This window comes from Schistocerca piceifrons, unplaced genomic scaffold (assembly GCF_021461385.2).
Source record: "Schistocerca piceifrons isolate TAMUIC-IGC-003096 unplaced genomic scaffold, iqSchPice1.1 HiC_scaffold_520, whole genome shotgun sequence".
NCBI classification, from domain to species: domain Eukaryota; kingdom Metazoa; phylum Arthropoda; class Insecta; order Orthoptera; family Acrididae; genus Schistocerca; species Schistocerca piceifrons.
This window is the reverse complement of record NW_025728756.1, coordinates 275,349-297,296: the sequence shown is the minus strand read 5'-3', so window position 1 is coordinate 297,296 and position 21,948 is coordinate 275,349. Positions and strand designations below refer to the sequence as shown.

The following is a 21,948-nucleotide window of genomic DNA, read 5'->3' as shown; positions in this document are numbered from 1 at the left end:
CTCCACTCAGGGACTGGGTGTTGTGTTGCCTTCATCATCATTTCATCCCCATCCGGCGCGCAGGTCGCCCAATGTGGCGTCGAATGTAGTAAGACCTACACGAAGGCGGCCGGACCTACCCCGTAAGGGGTCTCCCGGCCAATGACGCCAAACTCCATTTCCGCTTCCATTTATGATTTATATCGGTTTAATGTTTACATTGTACTGCACCAGTTAATGGTTGCAAACATGTCTTCCGTTTCGATTATTGACTAATGACTATCTCTTTTACGTTGTTCACGATGATACACAACGAAGCACATTTCATGCTATATAAATTTTACCTGCTGTCAATATATGAGCCACAAAATTAGCATAAATATATCTTTGTCAGGTAGTTCACGATGTTGTGACATGTAGTTCATTGTAATGTCTAGATATTTGTAAAGTTGCTCTATGCCTTCATTTCCACTGTCAGTGCTATCGCCACCTACCGGCCGTCGTTTACTTCTTAGATAGCTCCATTGCTCGTTTGCTTTTAGATAGCTTATTCGCCACTGTCAGTTTGGCAGTGTTTCTCTTCGAATAGACAATAGCACTGTCAAATATGTCTGTATGAGATGAGATCTGTACTATATTCATTGTATGAGCTGACTTTCGTGATCTTTTTACTGAGGTTTGTTTTAACTGCAAGTACGACATTAACTGAGAATTCTGTATACGGATTACTAAGACGCTTACTTATGTCATTATGTACATATATGCTATCTGTAATTTCCTTGTACACTTTGTTCCGCTGCTTCAGGCTGAAGATGAAATTTTGAAACTCGTAAAGCTTAATAAATAATTGTGTGCTCAAGCCCTTCCTATATTAAGTTGTGCCAAATAACATTCAAACTACTGCTGAATAAGAAACCTTCTGCGTAATTTTTCCTTCTATATAGAAAGTAGATGGCGTTATTTCCACACAGGCTGTCAGTTGCGCTTGTAATGGAGCAAGTATATAAGAAGAAAGCCAGTTAAATGTCCAGTACTGTGAAAACATTGAAACCCTTGTGGGGATAGAGGCCGCCAGAAGGCAATCCGCCAGACTTCGCAGAGGTGAGGATGTACAGCAGTCTTTTCTAAAAAAGTGGACAGAAGGCGACTCTGCGAAACTGCACCGCCTGTGTAGCGCCGTGAAGTTTATGGCTCCCCATGGTGCCAGCCGTGACAACTGCAACGATCCATGCCACCTTGCTGCCTAAAAAGCCGGGAAACGAAATCATCGAGTCTCAGCCCCGTATCTGAGTTGTGTATGTTGTGTTTGCTATAAATAATAAATAAAATACTCAAGACATATAGTCCAAGAAGGTATTCTCTGACTTTATCTGGGTTAATCAGGTACTTTTCAAAGCCACAGTTCCTACAAATTTATAATAGGTAAAGATAAAGTAACGTGGAGGAAGGTATCAGTTCCTGATTGGCTGACAGACACTCGTCTGGAGATGACACCACTTAAAAAACGAAATATGTATGTTTTGGGCCATCGCGAGTGGTGGAGGCGTCATACTTCGTCATCGGTAGCTTTGAGTAATAATGCGCAACACTAGTGAGACATTGTATATCAATTATCTTGCTCGACTGGCGTTGGATTTCCTTCTTCAGGATCAGTTTGTGTCATAGCCATTTTCGTATAAATAATTAGCCCAGGATTTAACTTGAGCTTCCTAAAAGCATGTCGGTACTGTTATGTAAATGGGGCGTGATCATCGTAATGAAATCCAGCCTTATCTTGACTTGGTTTATTCCAGGCTGGAACACGGTGTTGACCATGAATTCTTTTTTAAATTCTTGCTAATGATGTTGCTCATGCTGTACGCGAGTGTTGTGTGCTCTCTGTTGTGTGACATGGCACAGAGGTAAAATTATAGCATGTGTAATTGTTGTGGAGTTGTCGTGGAACGAAAGCAGATTCCCCTTGACAGCTTCCCGTGCCCCTTCATCTGGACGGCCACCAGTAACCTCTTCTGCAGATTTCGGTAGTATGTTCCTGTTACGGTTTGCCTCTTATTATAAGTATAATCTACTGCCATCATACCTTGCTCGATTGGGATTAGTCCTGGCCTTTCTCGTTAGTGGTAAATCTACATTTCCACTGCTGCTTTATACCTTCTCTCTGGGACAAGTGGTACACCGAACACTCGTCAGTGATAGGAAATAACTGAAAATTTATGACCGATTATCCTCATCCCGCGACGTATTTGTGCTGTAGAGGACTCTGTTATAATTTGATGATACCAAAAGGGTACCTTAAACATCAGTTTATCTATGTTACATGGTATGTTTTGATGACTGCGATTGTATTGTAAAGTTATGAAATAATTTGTGCTGCTTCGGCCACTTGTTTACTAATATTAATTAGCGTGACGCATTTCGGCAGCATGCAACTATCATCAGATGCATTCCAGTTACATTTATATTATACTGTATTAATCTGAAGTGATTATCTTCATTTCGTGTGTGCGTCAGTAAGGTTATGTATCCACATACAGTTCTGTACAGAAAGATAAATATATTTTTACTGTGTATATTGAGTGATTCACGTGTTTAGATCATTTCTTTAGCGCATTTACGTAAATTTAGGTTGCAAATTTAGTTTTTCTTAAAGAAAATCGTATTCGCCGTTGACTGTAGTTGTCTGGCGCACAGAGCACAGTGACAAACACATCACAGCTTAACAGTTTTACATACAGATGTTTTTTTCGTTCCAAACATTCTCAACTGCAAAGGTAAACTACTTTGAATTTCTGAGACAGAAATATACAGTGAAGATGAAACCTTTCTACCTAGATGCATTACTGTTATGGGACATATTAGACGGCATGATTACTTGGTAAAGGCAATAGTAATACACAGTGAAGGTGAAACCTTTTCCACCTAGAAGTATTTATGTCATGGCACATGTTAGATAATATGATTCAGTGGTAAAGACAATTTTTATTTTTTAAAGACAATATTTTCAATAATATAAACATTCGACATTGCAGAAGTATTTGAAAAATTAATATTGTTGCTTTCTAGCTTATCATTTAATAACTTGGTACCATGCCCTGTTTCATGAATGAAAATTTCTAATTCTTCACATAAGTTACAACACAACGAACATATGCAAACCATTACAATAAATTAGCAGCAGCCACCAACCTTAAGGACACTGGCCACCCACTTCATGGCATCGTGAATGATTTTCATTCGTGGCATAGTACATTGCAGCGTGTTACTAAATTATAAGTCAGAAAGCAAAAATATTAATTTCTCCAAAAATTTCTCCAATGTTGATGGCTTATTTTATTGAACATATTGTCTTTAATTATAAAAACGCGTCTTTGCCAATTAATCATATTGTCTAATATATGCCATGACATAAATAAATCTAGATAGAAGAGGTTTCATCTTCACACTGTATATTACTATCTTAGCGATTCAAACTAGTTTCTCTTATCAGTTAAGACTCTTTGAAATTATGTGAACATCTGTATGGGAAAATGTTAGGCTGTCATGTGTCTGTCACAATTCTGTGTGTGCCAGACAACTAAATTTCCAACAAAAATGTAATTTCATTAAAGAATTTTTCTGTACATGAAGATCATTTAATATACGCACTAAAAATAAATTTATCTTTCTGTACAGGATTGGATGTCGATACATAGCATCACTGGCACACACACCAAATGAACTTCAGATTAATACAACGTAAATTTAATTGGAATGTACCGGACGATAGCAGCATGCTGCCGAAACGCGTCGTGCTGATTAAATGATAGTAAAAAACTTACTGTAGCAGTATAAATTATTCCACAAATAGGCATTAAATAAGCATGACAAACTGAAAAGATTGTTGTTCTCTTGTAGCTATGAATGTCACGTGGTAATGTTCAGTGTGCTGCGAGTTTAACAGTAGCAACCCACTGAGCCTAGACGTCAGGCGCACGTAAGCCATTGGGACGGTCCACGGGCCGCACAGACGGATCAGCGTCAGCGCAGCGTCCACTCCCCGCTGCCCCCCCCCCTTTTCCCCCTCTCCCGGCACCTGTGCGGCCACGTTTTATTGTTCCCCTCGCCGGTAACAGCCGGCCGCGGCTTACGAACAAGCCCCGGACCGTGTACGCTTCTTATGGATGTTTTATGTCTTTCCGTGTTTCGTGGGCGGGGGGCCATGCCGATGGTCGTAACTTAGAAAGAGAAGCTTATGGCGTTTTGATTTGTTCCTTCTTGCGCCGATACACGACCTCGCTCTCGGAAGCTCCGAAGCCACCGCGGAGGGAAGGTCTCCATCGTAGATTGGGAATTAAAAGACTTCTCTGGAAATGATGTAACAGAGAAAGTCTCATAAAAGACGCAAGTTACAGGGTAGCTAGAAGGCGAAAGGTTTATGAAACCGTATGTACAACGTGCGTCTTCAGTCAAAAAATACTAGGAAGAATGTAACAGAATTAAGATTTTATTTATTGAATACAACGTCCCGTGTGAGGTTGCTAGCCCTCCACCGTGTGCCTCCCCAAGTGATGGATCGTGAAAAACCTGGTCAGACATCGGTGCCACCGGGGAAATGAAATACCCTGAGCAGACCAAAACTAGCAGCATGGGCAGCGTCTGTACCCCATGTTAGGCTGGTCTAGAAAATTAGATCGCCAGTCAGCTCTGAAGCGACCGTGGCGATTATGCTTCTCACCTTTGAGAGAGTAATATAAAATGTTCCGCAGTTAAATTGGCCTCGCATTCGGATCTTTTCTGTTACCTTGGTGAAGCAACTGGAAATCTAAACTGAATAGGATTTTTTTTATAAACGAAACCATTGTAGACAAGACAGAAGTGTTAGAAAGAACTTCAAGCAGAAAGGGACGAAAGGTCCTAAAAATATCAGCCAGCTGTAGAGTTCATAAAGTTCCACCACATGTACCTACTTCTAGTCACTCTCCGGTGAAGAGATATAATCCTTCTGATGGTCTAAAAGAAACTTTCCACAAAGAGCGATTCATAATTGGTTTCTTTAATGCCAAAGTTGGAACATATATGGAAGGTGATTCAGTTACTGATAAAAATGGAATGAGTTGAAGAAATGACACAGCTGAGAGATTTGTTCAGTTTGCAGATTGCTAGTCCCAAATGGACTTGGAAGGCTCCTAAGTATGAATCAAAAATGAGATAGAATTCATTCGTACCAACAGTCCTCGAAATGTTCGATAGAAAGAGTGACCATCGATAATAAGAACAAGATTTTAACTGAATACAAAAGATGAAAGATTGAAACTAATTAAAGAAAATATTTTAAATCTCGAAGAACGGAAAGAGGAAAGAATAATTTCAAGAAATAAAGAAATAATTAAGAGAAAGTTAAAAGAATGTAATGCAGAAGATATGTCGAAGGTACTAATCACAACAGCAGGGGAAGCGGGTGGCTTGTGTAAATCTCAAAACTAACAACAGGAGCTGACGAGTCTGATGGACAACAGAAGAAAAATAAAAGTAGAAACAAACAAAGATTAGATACAATTTATAGAATGTGCAAGGCTCTGAGAAAGTGAGTGAAAGAGGTTGCCAAGAAATATGAAGAAAATTGCTGAAAGCCAGTCTTTAAAATAAATCTCGTTTAAAAAGGGCCAAGCGGAAGCTCATGATTGGAAATAATTAGTTAATAGCGTTAAACACAGGTAAAAGCCGAATTACGAATAAGATATAAACATTTGACTGTATTGACTATTTTTTATGGTAACTTGTGTAATAAAATCAATGAGGATACCTTAACCCTAGACGAACTGGATGCTCCTGTCTACGAAATCTTAGAAATTATCCCCTTAGAAGTCAAACGTACTACAGAAAAGACGAAAAAAGGAACTGCTCCAGGAAGTCATGATCTGTCAGTCGATATTTTAAAGCTGATTGATGAGGGTTCTGTAAAGCATTTAGCTTTTACAGTGGAATATTATTAAGAGATTGGAGTAAAGCCAAAATAATCCTAATACACAAGAAATTCAGTACTAAATATATAAAGAACTATGAGCCTATCAGCTTTGTGTCCATACTGTACAAAATTTTCATTGTCATTTTGGTTACTAGACCGAGCAATACACTTGACCTTATACAACCAATTGAGCAAGCTGGGTTCTGCACAGAATTTAGTACAATCGATCATATCTTCACTCTCCATGAAACATGTAATAGAGCAAGTAAGTACCATCTACCTATTTCATTGCCTTTACAGATTTTGCAAAAGCGTTCGATTCGATCTGTCACCCAGCTATGACTGCGGCTCTAATATAACAACGAGTAGAACAGGGCACAAATAAAACTCTTTTATAATTAGACTTGACTTAGATTTTAAGATCGCTTAACTGTCCTACAACTTTTCTCTGATTTAGTTACCCACAAATAAAAAATATAACCTGTTCTATACCTAATTTGTTGCACTCAGATGGTGTTTTCGCTGTGTACAATGACCACACACAACCATCTGTGGCTCGTAGGTGAAAAGGGAAAACCATGAGTTTGTTCTTATAAAAGAGTAGTCATTTAATTTAAACACAGTTTTATTGTAGAGAACTTATGTGTGTCTTTATCAGTCTGTCTCAGTCCAGTTTCACTCATGCTACATAGTCATGTAAGTCAGTTTCTTTCATCTTTTGCATTACGACTATTTCATTTCTTTAGTTACTTCATGTGTTGCCTTCGTATGCAAGTGAGCACGATAATGCGTTGTCTTAGTTAAAACACAAATTTCACTAAATTCACTTTCATAGTCTGCGTTTTAAAAGGTATATTCTTCTGCGCCCGATTTAGTAGTTTATCTGCAGTGACTGTTTCTTTTATGTCCCTGAAAACAAGTGTTAACATTACTCTTCGTGATCTCAGTGAATATTTGGCCGTTAAGTACACGGCATTATATACATACTAGCTGTTGCTACTGTGTGAGTATCATGTAATGTTGCCTAGTTCTTGTTAAGGATTTGACAGCTTGACAGACAGAGGTCCCTACATACATATAAAAGAGCCACACATCATCACACAGATAATGATGAAGTATCTGAGGGTGTTTTATGTGTGACCGTAAATTGAAGCATTCCATTATGAAAGAAAAAATATGCTCTGGAATTAAGCCCCGTGAAAGATCATGTCCCTCAGTCAGCAGATGCTCTGTATTTGAAGTCAGGAGACAAATTAGTTACCGCAGAAGCAGACAGAGATTAACAGCATTATTTGTCGTTAGGTTGGCAAAATGCTGAAAACGTGGAGGAGTTAACAGTGATCATAAACTGAAAAGCAAAGGGATACAGAAGATAACAAAATATTTTGCAACAAAGGCATTTAGTACATTAATAATTCATTGAGCATCGTAATTGTCTCTTCTCTCTTCAGATCTAAAGAAATTCCGAAGTAAAATTATTCATCAGTTGGATTTCTACTGAGGAGTTATCAAGGGCTGAATAAAAAAAAGATTCTACGAGACCAAAAGAGGCAGTCTGTTTGCTGGAGATCTGAGATAACAAGACTATGTGAAATAAAGGAAGTACGGATTTATTAAAATGCGGGTTGTTTAAGGAACGAGGAAATTATTCTGTGAAAGAGATGAAAAAATATTAAATACAATAATGAGAGGTGGTGGGAAGAGAGAGTTAGAGAAGTCTCCGAAGGAACTCAGACCAGTAAAGAGAGAAGATGTTAAAGAATTTGCTAGGCCATCCGAAATTAGCTGCGTGGATTATGGCGAGACCTGCATCGCTAAAGAGAAAATGTTACATGAAAATACAAAACTGGAATACGGACCACAAATTAAAGGTAATAGTGGACGCAAAAGTAAAAAGCCTGACACATAAAATGAATTTATTATTATTATTATTCACACATTCTTGTGTTTTACCTGACATAGTGTAACAAGTCCTATCTCATATCTAACAAGGCAGCATACAGAAATTTGGCACTGTGCGAGTAAGATGAAATAATAAGTTTATTGGTATTATCAATTGTACAAGGTTTAAGAAGGGCAAATATGGACTACGAGCTGTGGCATCGGTGAGCACGAAGAAGGCAGAGGAAACCGATTAAATTGAGAGATATAAGAACATAACCGATTAGGGAAAGAAAACAATAGGTAAAGGGTATGAAGGACTGTGATTGAGACCAAAATTGCAAGGTAAGAGGAAGAAAGGAGAAAAGTAATGAAAGGACAGAAGGTTTATTTTCCCGAGATCATGCCATAAAGTTCTCGATAAATTATAAGACAGACTAAGGAACATAAAAAATTACAGCTAACTTCGACAAGTCCGAAAGCCTTGTGTAAATCACATTTGGCTTGACCAACGTGCTAGTTTCGATTCGTGCTAATCCTTGTTTGGTTATGTATGTTGTCCTTCTTCGCGACGTACAAAAATTAAGAGTTAAATCCAGGTTGTAAGTAGGCTGTTTAGGTTTTTATGTTGGTAACGCCACGTAGCGCTCTGTATGAAAATCACTGACTGTGCTGTGTGCAGTCTGTGACTGATTTGCATTGTTGAAATATTTGCTATTGTAGAGTTGGGCAGTTGGATGTGAACAGCGCGTAGCATTGCGCAGTTGGAGGTGAGCAGAATTTTGAGAGCGGACGATCTGGACGTATGTCCATGAGAAAGAGTAAATTTGTAATACTGGATATCATGAACTGTATATATATATATATATATATATATATATATATATATATATATATATAATAATTTTTGCACATTATTAAGGTAAATCCATTGTTTGTTCTCTACCAAAATCTTTCATTTGCTAACTATACCTATCAGTAGCTAGTGCCTTCAGTAGTCAGAATCTTTTATTTAGCTGGCAGTACTGGCGCTCGGTGTATTGCAGTAGTTCTAGTAATGAAGATTTTTGTGAGGTAAGTGATTCATGAAAGGTATAGTTTATTGTTAGTGAGGGCTATTCTTTTGTACGGATTATTGAAAGTCAGCTTGTGTAGCGCTAAAGAAATATTGCGTGTCAGTTTAGTGATGATCACAATAAGTAAAGAGAAAAATATCTAAGTTCGTTCAGTTTTGCTCAGCTGTTTGAAAATCAAATAACGTAAGAGGTTTACCAGCACAGTCATTTTTAATTTTTCGAAGGGGATGTTTGAAGGTGTCTTTGACACGCAAAAGTCGTATTTCGAGGTTCATGTGTTGTATTCCATCACTTCAGTCGATCATACATCAGATAATTTTTAATCGCCTAACATAGAACCCTAATGATTTTAATGATTTGAGGGCCAATTGATTTCATCAGAGGAATCCAAAGTGCTAGCCAAAACTGTTGAAACTTTGCTTTACTTGCATTTGCTCTTCCGGATGAACAGAAATCGAGCGGACTGGTGACATGAACACGTCATTTTCTGTCAAGAGGTGTCTAAAAACACTCAGTTCAAATTTCAGGTCGTTTTTTAACTGTTAAAAGTGTATTGCAGCGATATATCAGACTAACAAAATTCAATCTACTTCACGCAGAAATTCTTATGAATTCCTTTGATCCTATTGCAGGCCATCTTCCATTTACCGCAGCATGTCAAAAAGCAATTTCATAGCGTAAATGTTATTCGTCGATGGTGGAGGTGCTTTGGCCGTATGGGGAAAACTTCGAAGTATCTACACCTTCTTCACCGATGTATCTGTAAAGCGATGTTAGTACAAATGTAACGCCGCAAGCTGCGCTTAGCAATATTTCCCGGTGGAATGAAACGCGGTACGACTCACATGTGAGAAGGTAACTCCAGGCCTGTGTATGGTTTAAGCTGATTTGTAAATTTTACTAGATTTGTAAATTTTACTAGACATAATCCGCTGCATATCGTTGTAAATGTAGATAACGCAAACTGCAACGTCAAAAGAAGTTATGAGTTACAATTTTGCTGGTGACGACATTGTTCGCTATCTTTAGAGAGCGCTTTTTCTTGCGTTATCAAGACGTTGAGCTGGTTATGTCTGAGAGCAGCCTAACTGTAACCACGGGCACTACACAGAAGGCCATTGCTTGCTGCCCTGTCTGTTGTATGCCTCACAGAGTGAGTGCTGTCGTTGAGACTGAGTCCTCATTTTCGCCTAAACAGAATTTGTGTTGTAGACAATAGCATGTGAGGAGTGACACATCTTGCAGAAGGAATTACAGTTAAAACGGAGCCCGAGAGAGATTAGCCTACCTAGAATTTATCAGTATGAAGTTATTTCGTTTTCTCAGCTGCTCATTACTCATTACCTGAAACAGTAACACTAGTAAAGAATTCTGCGAGTAATTGAAGGAGTCCAATAATGCAGATACCTTATTAACGTCACAAATTCAGTGTTTCACCTTAGAGTGGAGTGTGTACTGTTGTGTAATTGCCTGACACATTAAAATCGAGTGCTGACCCTGGCCCTATAAGGGCATTACTCCCGAATTATTACTTGTCATATTCTCTAATGCTTCATCAGAAATAAGTCGGTCAAAAATCGCAATTGGTCTGAAGAAAGGATTTTAAGGCGTTTGTTTGGGAGGCAACCTGCAGATTTTGCAGGAAAAAAACGCAAACATTTGCAAGGCGATGATCTGAACCTTTAAGAATCTAAAAAAATGAAATGCAGTTTAATGCCTTGTAACTAAGTTAAAGTTAAATTCGTGTTGCAGTGGACACGATGCAGATATTGGCTGCTTTCGGAAGTCGTAGCAAGGAAGTTTTTTGCTCGTTACATTTCTAACTGCGCGTTTTTCGAATCTCTGACACGTTAGTATGGATATCAGATAAGAGTATTTCGAATTCAAGAAGGCCAAATGACAGCATTTTGTCTGACTGACTAATCCGAAAGTCTGTGTTCCACTATAATTCAAATGCAATTCTGTGCCAACTAAAAGCACGACCACTGACGGAGGGATTTAGAAAAATGAGAGTATGAGATGTCGTCGTGACAGAATTAGCTCTAGCTCGTCTGTAAAAGATGGGGTGAGTGATAGACCTGTGCCGTGTTAAAGGAACGCTCCTGGTGTTAGTCATTGAGGAACAAACTTAAATCAAGAAAAACGTACGGATTTTCGAATCCCGCTATTTCCGAATGCAGTGTTGCGTCTTAACGTCTTGGCCATCTCATCCGGCACAACAGGCGAGATGCAGATGGTTACATCACTTTACGTAAGACGAAGTTCGCTACTTCTCTGAAAATAAGTTAATTAGAATTGGATCAGCAAACTCGAAATCCATAATAAATGTTTTATAAGATACAGTGATCGTAATGGGAATGGTAAGCCGGCCAGCGTGCTCTGAACTCTTTTTACCTGTACGCGTGTCGTCAGCGTGGTACCCTGTTTCGTCTTCAGACGGTGGTTGTTATTAATGCTGTCAATTTATCTAGGAAGAAGACAGCTGCACTTCGTGTGTCTCCTTATAAGTACTAAAACAACAGTAAGATGAGACTTAGCCATACCTTCATAGAAGAGGAATAGTAATGGAATGTTGGAAACTAACTGTGAGTGAAGGTACGATGTGTATCCTAAGGGGACAAACCAAGGTAGCTTCCATCAGACTTAAGCTATATCTCTTCTATTTTGTATTCTGTCTCTTCTGTTATCATCTTTTAGTTACATTTCTTCATTTTTCGGTATAGTTTATATCTTTTAGATTAAGAAGTAATAATAATGAGAAATAGGCCGGTCCACTTAGTATGCTTTACTAGGATAACCTGTTTCCACGTGTGATACATATCATCCTCAGACCCGTACACCACGTTACTGCGAAGCGGAGTGTATCAGCAGGGCTAGGATTCAGATTAAAAATCCTCTCCTTGATTATAAACTGCGCTGCGTAATTATTAGAGGTATCGATCAGAAGATGCCGTGTATCACAGATTTAATCCGTTTTTCCTAATACAACATGCCAGGTGACTCAGACAGTGTCTTTCTTCATTATAACTGCAGGTTTCACTGTTCCCTCAGACATCGGTTCTTCGATTATAAGCAGTTATAGGCTTCACAACCCACAAGCAGAATTGTAATCACTCATGTCATTATTGTAAGATCACCGGACAAAAAATTAGTCACCCCTTGAAAAATCATTACTGGCATTATTTAATACTCTGTAGTTCCGCCTCTGGACTGGATAACCGAGTGGCTTCGGTTAGGAAGTGCGTCCGTAAGGTTATAGAGGAACGTAGCATTCAATTTAAGTCACTCGCTGAGCATTCGCGCAAGGCACCAAACTGCGGGAATGCTGATAACAGCATTTTACCAAGTGTCACACAGGCTTTCCATTAGATTCACGTCAGGTGATTCTGCAAACCACTCGAGATGTAAAAGGATGGGGAAGTGTTCAGAAAACCAGTCACTTTCAGAGCGAAGAACTTTGCTGTTGTCGTCTCGTCTTTATGTCCCTGTGTGAGCAATGACCTCTTCCGTGGAAGCCATTTTGACTCACAAGCTGTGAAACGCGTTTCCCGTCCATCTCAGTCAGGATCTATTTCGACAATAATTCTGACGTAGGGTTTCGGGGCGACGTGTATTGCACCACTGCTAGTACATGCGTTGGAAAGTCCGTAGAGAAACAACGAATGCAGCTATTTCACACGCCGTATGGCCATGAACACGGCCAAACAAGATTGCCCCTTTGCGCTATACTGTCATGACCTTAATTGACACATGTTTAGGCACAATGCGGCTTGAATCATAAATGTCCCACAGATCATTTCTGGCTTATGCTCACGCAGAGGCAGCGCAAGTGCGGTTGAACACGTGACTCGATCGCTGCGCCATCTGTAAAGACTTAATGATTCATCTGTGCGCAGTGGGTGCCTAGAATCGTAAAGCTTCCGCAGCCTACTGTAGACCATCGTAAGTAAGTGTAGACTACGGTAGTTTCCCTAGTAGCGTTGGTCAGTTAAGATCTTAATAAAGAAACACTGATTTATGATATAGTGCTGGAAAACTAAATTTTTAAAAAAATGATAAAATTTTAAAAAATGCAAAATAGAAACATACCAAATATCAGTTCAATACTTCATTGAGCTTATATGTTTCTGTTATTGCTAAAAAACTTTCGCAGTTATAACAGGAAACTCTTGCCTTTGATGATGATGAAGAACTTCCTATTGAGTACAAAACAACAACAAAAAATAATATAGATTTTTGGCGTTTGTGCATGTAAACAGTACTTGCATCAAGAGTAATTGTTTTGGTTACATAAAAGCACAGAAGTTATGTGAGCAGCTATTTTTTCTTATAAAATGCAGTATATAGCTCTTAAGGATGTAAAATACAAAATGGACTAAAGTGAACAATGTGCGGTTAAAATTATGTGCTAACCAAACAAAAAACAAACAAAACAAAGAGAAGTCGTTGGCTTCCAGTTAATCTCTCTCACATTCATTTATGTTTCTCTCCATACCAGTGCTACTGGTAATCCTACCATTTACTACATCATTTATGTACTGTACCAGAACTACCGAACCGCATTTTCGGTAGAGCGTATCTGTACTGTCACTAATGTTTCGTCCAGTGAGTTTACTTTAAAACAATAATGTAAACACGAATTGTGACTGAATACCATAATTGTACGTGATTTTATTAGTGTAACTATTATTGTTAGTATATCATTAATGTAGGTCCGTCATAGCATGTAGACGACAACACATGAACTTCACGCAGCAAACAAACAAACAAATTTGTCCACAGTAGGAGTGAAGTGAGCTGCACAGTGGAGCAACGGTGCAGCGCTGGCAGGAGTAGAGACAGCCTGTGGAAGCACAGGTGCCGTACCCCCCGCCGCTAACGCCCTTCATTCAATTTAGCCATCAGCCGGCCCTGAGTTATTGCCACGCGGCGGCCATACCCCACAATTTGGCCGCGGATTTATGTGGATCGTCGTTACGGGGCTTCTTCCTCCCTCCAGTTCAACCCTCCCATCCGTTCTTTCCTTCCTGCCAGATTCTCCAAGATCAAACCACGTGCCTTTCCGAACTTCCTATTTAATACGGCGTTAACGGAACAGACCTGTTCGCTATGAGATAAAACTACCGTTTCGTGAACGACAAACGTACGTAGCTAATCTCAACCAGTAAGACTTCCAACTGTCGTCAATCTTAAATTAGTTTTCTTCTGGCGGTATTTGATACTGAAGCTGGTGGCACAATAGCTCTGACCATCCCCTCGCGCTAAAGATACACAAACGCGTTCGATCACATCCCTTTCTTAACACTTAACTGCCGTTACTGCGTAAATTAATCTTCACAGAAGGGTTTTTGAAGGTTTAAAAGATTTTGCCACCTTCGGCTCTTTAAGATATCTAAATTAATTTTTATTTCACTTGCAGTCTGTTATCAGATTTCGACAATTAAGCAGTGCTTCAAAAATCAAAAATCCATCTTCGTTTCACGACTACGGCAATAGCATGCCAGTGCAAACAACAGTAGAGAACAACCGCTCATCACTAGTTACATAGGTTGATGCAATGTGGGTTCGAGTACGAGTTATTGTGGAAGACACCGATAAATACGAGGGTAGGAACTTTAATAGTGGCAACTATTTACACACAGTTCGTAATAAACAGATGCGTGTTTTAAAGTCTTACTGACATTCAAAATAGTCACCAGCATTGTGTATAACCCGTTGCCAGCGATGTGGAAGTCGTAGGATGCTCTTAGCAGTGCCAGTTGTGTTGACAGTTCGAGCGGCGCGGTCTATTGCCCAAAGAATTTGTAGTAGTTCTGAATCGAATGCCGTGAAGTGCTTCCTTCAGTTTAGAAATCGAGTTGAACTCACGAGGACTTAAGTCAGGGGAGTGCAGTAGGTGGTATAGCACTTAGCAGCCCCATCAGTCAAATCACTGTACGTGCTTGAACATTGTCCTGCCCCGGCCGGTGTGACCGATCGGTTCTAGGTGCTTCAGTCGTAGGTTCGAATCCTGCCTCGGCCATGGATGTGTGTGATGTCATTAGATTAGTTAGGTTTAAGTATTTCTAAGTTCTAGGGGACTGATGACCTCAGAAGTTAAGTCCCACAGTACTCAGAGCCATTTGAACCATTGTTCTGCAAAATGATGGTCAGGTCCTGCAGAAAACGCCATCACGTCTGTCTCTAAGCTGGTCGTAGGTTGTGTTCCAAAAATGAACAGCATAGAGATAGAAGTGATGACACTTCTGCAGGATCTGAACATCATTTTGCTGGACAATGCTCAAGCAAGTACAGTGTAAGCTGTTACTGATTTGTTTGACTGCTAAGGCTGCTAAGAGCTATACCACAAACTGCACTCCCCTGACTTAAGCCCTCGTAAGTTCAACTCGATTTCTAAACTGAAGGAAACACTTTACAGCATTCACTTCAGAACTGCTACAAATTCGTAGGGCAATAGACCGCGCAGCACGAATTGTAAACACAACTGGCACTGCTGGGAGTATCCTACGACTTCCACATCGCTGGCAACGGATTATACACAATGCTGGTGACTACTTTGAAGATCACTAAAACTTTGAACACGTATCTACTTTGTACGAGCTGTAAATAAATAGTTGCCACTATTAAAGTTCCCTCACAATGGGCTCGCGTGTATTCAGAACACTTACTATGGCTGTGTAGCCATGCACAAGGAAGTTGTTGATCCCACACAAGGGAATGTAACGTGAAATAAAATTTTGAAGCTGCTAACAGAAAGATCTTTAAGAACTACGCAACCATTAGTCCGAAAACGTTTCGGCTATCTTTAAGCAGAGGTCAAATAATATAGAAGATTACCTTAGACCATGAAATCGACGCCCTGTATTAGAGACGCATAACAGGTATGAGAGCTGAAATGTCTTTTACCACAGTCTGACGCCACACTTTTCTTACACTGATTACCGCTTTCATTCAGCTACTGAACATCTTCGGATCTGTTGAAAATAGATAAAAGGCATGCTGAGTGTCATCTTAACTAAAGTAATACACACACCTGATTAAGTGCAACAATGTACCCAACACCATGGTAGTTGCGGAGTAACTAGTGCTGAGTGGAGTGTCCACTATTGGTATTTCATTCGTCTTTTGGGGCGGGGTGGCAGCAGTTATTTCTGCTCTTCAGCCATTGCTATACAATTTATTGCGATGATATTACAAGATTAAGGAAGTAATAGAAGATATTCGTTCGCTGGTTTTGATATGCGAATTGATATTAAGTTTATATCATAGTCTTTGATTCTATGATCTGCTGATTGTGATGTTCTGTTTTGTTCCAGAGTTGCTGTTGCTGGTGAATTTACTAATGCCCCGGGTGATGCTTTATTCCTGTTGAATTTACAGAGGATGGAGACATACACAATACGATGATTTTCGTGGTGTCAGCACCTGCATTTTGTAGGCCTACGTCAAGATTACAGTCGCTCTGTCTAAGACTCAACAGGTACTAAGATTAAATTATGAATGGTATACAAAATTAAATAACGGAGAATCTTACAAATCACATTTCAGTCCTGCGTCTTGGATGTGCCTGTTCATATCGGTTTTCGCTGAGAGAGAGAGAGAGAGAGAGAGAGAGAGAGAGAGAGAGAGAAAGAGGGAGGCAGAGGCTCAGGTTCGTGTAAAGGTCACAGCTTAACCCCTACTGCTGGGTATGGTCCCGGCATAATCGGATCGGCGGTATGCAATTGTCTGGTTCTTGTAAGTGGTGGGCGAATATTTCAGGCCCCTTCAATACGTCCAGGAAACGTCTCTTTGGGGCTATATGGATCACTTCTATGTTCTGTGTTTCTTTTCTTGTGCTTCGCACGAATTTGGTGTACACTCAATCCAACTTTATTATTGGTGCCTACGTGGTCCTCAAAGTGTGTCGGACGTTGAGCCTAGTCTGTCCTACTAGGAGCATACTGCAAATTTTGCTGTATACCTCCAGATCTAATGAATTTACTTGAACATCGTAGATTTTATGTGGTAGTTTCATTCTGATGGAAGCTTTTGTACAAAAAGCTATGGTGACTGTTTTAGGGAAGACGCTTCCTATTTTCTATATATTTACTTATGCATAAGCGCTATATATTTCACGTTTTTGTTTTATTTAATATTGTTTCTCGAGGCTGTTTGCTGTTTGCTTTGACTAAAATGAGAAATTAAAGGATTGAAAACTTTAATTAAAATTCATAAAGATTCAGTATGTCCACTCTTCGTGGAAATCTGAGAGATACTAATGTAGCGCGGTTAAAAAAGTCCCTACTTTTCCGATTTACATTAACTGTATGGTTAATTAGCTCTTTACACCCATTCTTTGAATAGTAGCCCTTCCACAGTAAGAGTGAGGTGGACAAAAATTAGAACTTGTTGTAGCGTGGTGGTATACAATGAAAGGGCATTAAGAACTGATTAAATCGTAGAGTTATTCTAAGGTGGGAAAAAAATAGTTATAAAAAATCTATGCATTATGATTTGCCCACTTCCTTTTTGCGAATATATTATGCATGTCTACTACAAAATTAGTATTACAAGCTAATGGAGTACTAAAGTGCAGTGTTTAATATTGAGCTTTCTCACTGAAAAGAAGATCATTTAAACCCACAAATTGATCTCCCTCTCCGAATTTTTTTCTTCTTTTGAGCTTAATACAGCTTTCTGTACATCCTGTTCCATGAAACATCGGCAAATATGATGATAAATACAACGGAATAAGCCAAAACGAGTTGTAAAACGAATTTCCTTCTTCCTAACTCGCTAGTTATTATCCATGGCATGTCGTCTCCGGAGTTATTTTCTGCTGAACGTGGGAGTAAAATACCTCTGAGTAGTGGATGTAGCGCTCTGAATCCATTTGCAATGACATTACGACTTAAATAGTTTTCTGACAACAAAGGCTGTTAAAATTTTTAAAGATTTAGTGAGGTGTATCGTTTCCTTAAATGTAACCAACCTGTCTTGTAGTAGCATTGTATACTGTCTCACCATCGCATACACAGACATACTGATTTAAATACACGTAAAAGCAAATAGATCGCCCGTAAATGATGTGACAAATGTCTAGCACCTGCGACAGATCCTGTTTGGAAATTTTGTGCAAAATCAGTTTCATTTAAGGCTCTGAAGAAGACGCCAAAAGACGCCGTAACAGCCAACTGAAGGAATACACACGACAATGCTAGAAACTTGCAAGTGTTCAAAAGCCAGAAACATACGTGAAGCAGTTTCGCGCATACATGTTTTATCAGTTTATCTCCACGCAAGGTGAAAATGGCGTCGTACGAGACACGAGAAACAAGAGAGTGCAAACGTGCAAGCAGCACGAAACGACACGAATACTGTGACGCACGCGACCATAAACGGGTACATGCAGAATTGTGACCCTACAACGTTGACTCCCCACTGGATGATGCGAGAAGGAAAGGAGAGCAACAAATTTGAATTACGTTCCAATACTAAATCTTACATCAGCCCTTAGCAAATTATTTATTCTACAATTTAAATTAACTATAGCTGAATAAATTCATTCTTCTTCATTTCATTTTGAAATAATTAAAGAATTTGTTAACCTGAGTTGTTATCAAACTAAACAAGAAGATAGCTGTCACCATTCACAATTTATTTACTTCGACCACGGGTTTCAACGAAACCTCCATCATCAAGTGGATTATGTATTGTACGAGGCTCATTTTTGTGGTGTGTTATATCACATAGAACTCCACTTATTAATAATATATAATAATTTATATATAATAATATATTATAATATATTCATATAAATTATCGAAACGATTACAACAAATACAGATCAAAACATTATTTGTTTAGTTGATTAAAATATGATAGAGCAATATAAGCTATTTAATGGTGACTAAACATTTTTGGAAGTAGTTTCTGAGGTCCTAATCCAACCCACGCTAAGTAAGCAAGTAAACAAATAAACGAAATTAAATGCTTAACGAATGACATGTATCGACAACGGAAGGGTGTAATACAGCATTCTTATCGTTTACGAAATGTGCCGATTTAGATGTAAAGGCTTCTCAGAATATTTTACACTAAAAATAGGTGGCCAGCAGGAAAATTTTTACACAGTTTAAGAACAACAAATCGCTGAATTGAAGAAGTATTAGAAGCTAACGACTCATTATTACTCGATTCTTATCATTAATCTCATGTAGTGTTCCGAGAAGAAACTAAGTATAAAGCAACTGAAGAAAAATTATACACAGAAACTGAGATATTCAGTATCTAATGGCACGCGTACAAATAACATATTGGGGAATGAAATCAGGATCAACGAAACTGTCTGTCTATACAGAACATATGTTTATGTTCTCAGGAAAACCTACGTTACCAAAAATAAATGTATATATCTGCTACAGAACTGTGAACAGTCCATATGGTAAAATTAAAATACACACAAGAACGAAATTTATTACATGTAATTTATGGCTGTTACAATTTGTAACAGTAAACAAAAAAACCTTAGATTAGTGTCAAGACCAATAATGATTTGTAATCTTAAGCAAAGAAAGAAATATACAGAATATCCGAGTAGCTTTTCAGTTATTTAAAACTCATGCAATATAAACCCAATTCATAGCTTTTATAGTAAGATAAAACAATGTTGTTTTGTTCTATACTGCCAGAAAACTAAGCAAGTTTTTTTTTGTTGCAGGTCTCACTAACATTGCTGCCCTATAGCCGTCGCTATGTAAATAAAACGGAGAATGTTCTCTGAAATGGCAACAGCAAAACATTATTTTGTATTAATTTCCCCGTAATCCGAAGACTTCAAAGGACAGGAACATCCTAAGAAATCAGTTCGTCGGCCTTTACACAGATTAAAGATAGTAAAATACATGATACTTCACACTAATAAAGAATCTGAAAGGGTTTGCTGGTGCACGTGGACTAACTCAACATTCCAAACACAAAAATGATTCTGCAGATCCAAAAGAGTAACAAGCTCGGTCCAGAGATACGGTTTAAGTATAAGGGGCAATCAAATGGAAACGAGACAGATGAAAAAGTAAGTAAATTCACTATCGTTTCGAAAGTAGTCACCATAACTGTTAATACATTTAACACATGTGAGACAAAACGTCCAATGCCTTCATGGAAAAATGCTTTCTTTCGCCTACGGAACCATGATTGTACCCAAGCGCGCACATCTTCGTCAGAAGCAAATGGACGACTACGAATTTCTTTTTTCAGGGCTCCAAAAAATATGGGAAATCCCATGGGAAGAAATCGAGACTGTATGGAAGATGTGTAAGTGCTTCCCAGAGAAATGTCTGGAGTGTATTCGAAACAACCTTGGCAACATGCGGGCACATGTGGGCGGACATTATCCTGTAACACAATGGCGCCGACCTTCAACCCCCTGCTCACTGACTTTTTTGGAACAAGGTGCTACAGTTGATGCACAGCGGTGCTTGGATGCTCTGCAAAAATTGAAACGCGCTATCAAGTCCAAACGCCCAGGAATATTGACCGACAGAATTATTCTGTTGCAAGGTAATACCGGTCCACATGAGGCCAAGATTTTTTCGACGAGGCTGCAGAATTTTAGCTAGGAAGAGCTTATGCATCCTCCAAACAGTCTCGATTTCTCCCCATGTGATTTCCATATTTCTGGAGCCCAGGAGAATGACATTCGTGGCAGTCGATTGGCTTCGGACGAAGAGGTGCCCGTTTGGGGTGCAATAGTGGTTCCGTAGGCAACACCAAATATTTTTCCATGAAGGCATTGACCGTCTTCTCAGAGTGGGGTAATTGTATTATTAGTTATGGTGATTACTTTTTTAAATAATAAACAGGTTATTTACTTTTTTTCATCTGTCTCGCTTTCATCGCTTTCATTTGTCTACCCCTTATATATGTAAGAAGAAAGATGTGTAGCAAGATACCCTTCTGGACCAGTAATTGATGTCTGAAGAAGAACTTCGATTGCTTATTATTTGACGGGAGAAGTATGATTGAGACACGTGCCCTACCATCCAGCTTTATATTTTCCGTAGTGCCCTTTACTTAATGTAATTATCGGGTCGATCTGGATTTTTATCATGCTGTAATATTTGCACCCCTGCATTCTGTTGCTTTTTCCTTTATAACACAAACACGCATGGCTGTACATATCAAATGCGAGTCGTTTGAGTTTTTTTCTGCTACTATACACACCAGATGAAATGGGAGATATGATACTGCGTGAAGAGTTTGATAGAGCACTGAAAGACCTAAGTCAAAACAAGGCCGCGGGAGTAGACAACATTCCATCAGAACTACTGACAGCCTCGGGAGAGCCAGTCCTAAAAAAACTCTACCATCTGGTGAGCAAAATGTATGAGACAGGCGAAATGCCCTCAGACTTCAAGAAGAATGTAATAATTCCAATCCCAAAGAAAGCAGGTGTTGACAGATGTGAAAATTACCAAACTATCAACTTAATAAGTCACGGCTGCAAAATACTAACGCGAATTCTTTACTGACGAATGGAAAAAATAGTAGAAGCCGACCTCGGGGAAGATCAGTTTGGATTCCGTAGAAATGTTGGAACACGTGAGGCACTACTGACCCTCCGACTTATCTTAGAAGAAAGATTAACGAAAGGCAAACCTACTTTTTTAGCATTTGTAGACTTAGAGAAAGGTTTTGACAATGTTGACTGGAATACTCTCTTTCAAATTCTGAAGGTGGCAGGCGTAAAATACAGGGAGCGAAAGGCTATTTACAATTTTTACAGAAAGCAGATGGCAGTTATAAGAGTCGGGGGGTATGATAGGGAAGCACTGGTTGGGAAGGGAGTAAGACAGGGTTGTAGCCTATCCCCGATGTTATTCAATCTGTATATTAAACAAGCAATAAAGGAAACAAAAGAAAAGTTCGGAGTAGGTATTAAAATCCATGGAGAAGAAATAAAAACTTTGAGGTTCGCCGATGACACTGTAATTCTGTCAGAGACAGCAAAGGACTTGGAAGAGCAGTTGAACGGAATCGATAGTGTCTTGAAAGGAGAATATAAGATGAACATCTACAAAAGCA

The 21,948-nt window shown here is 39.1% G+C and overlaps 1 long non-coding RNA gene across 1 annotated transcript in view; it reads left to right on the top strand.

Moving 5' to 3' along the window:
- The window catches only part of LOC124753075, a 99,396-nt gene extending 79,749 nt beyond the window's left edge, over positions 1 to 19,647 (top strand). Inside the window, exons 2-3 of the long non-coding RNA XR_007012309.1 lie at positions 16,197 to 16,360; positions 19,583 to 19,647. This is a non-coding gene — a long non-coding RNA (uncharacterized LOC124753075). The remainder of the gene's footprint in view (positions 1 to 16,196; positions 16,361 to 19,582) is intronic.
- Positions 19,648 to 21,948: the final 2,301 nt, after the last annotated feature.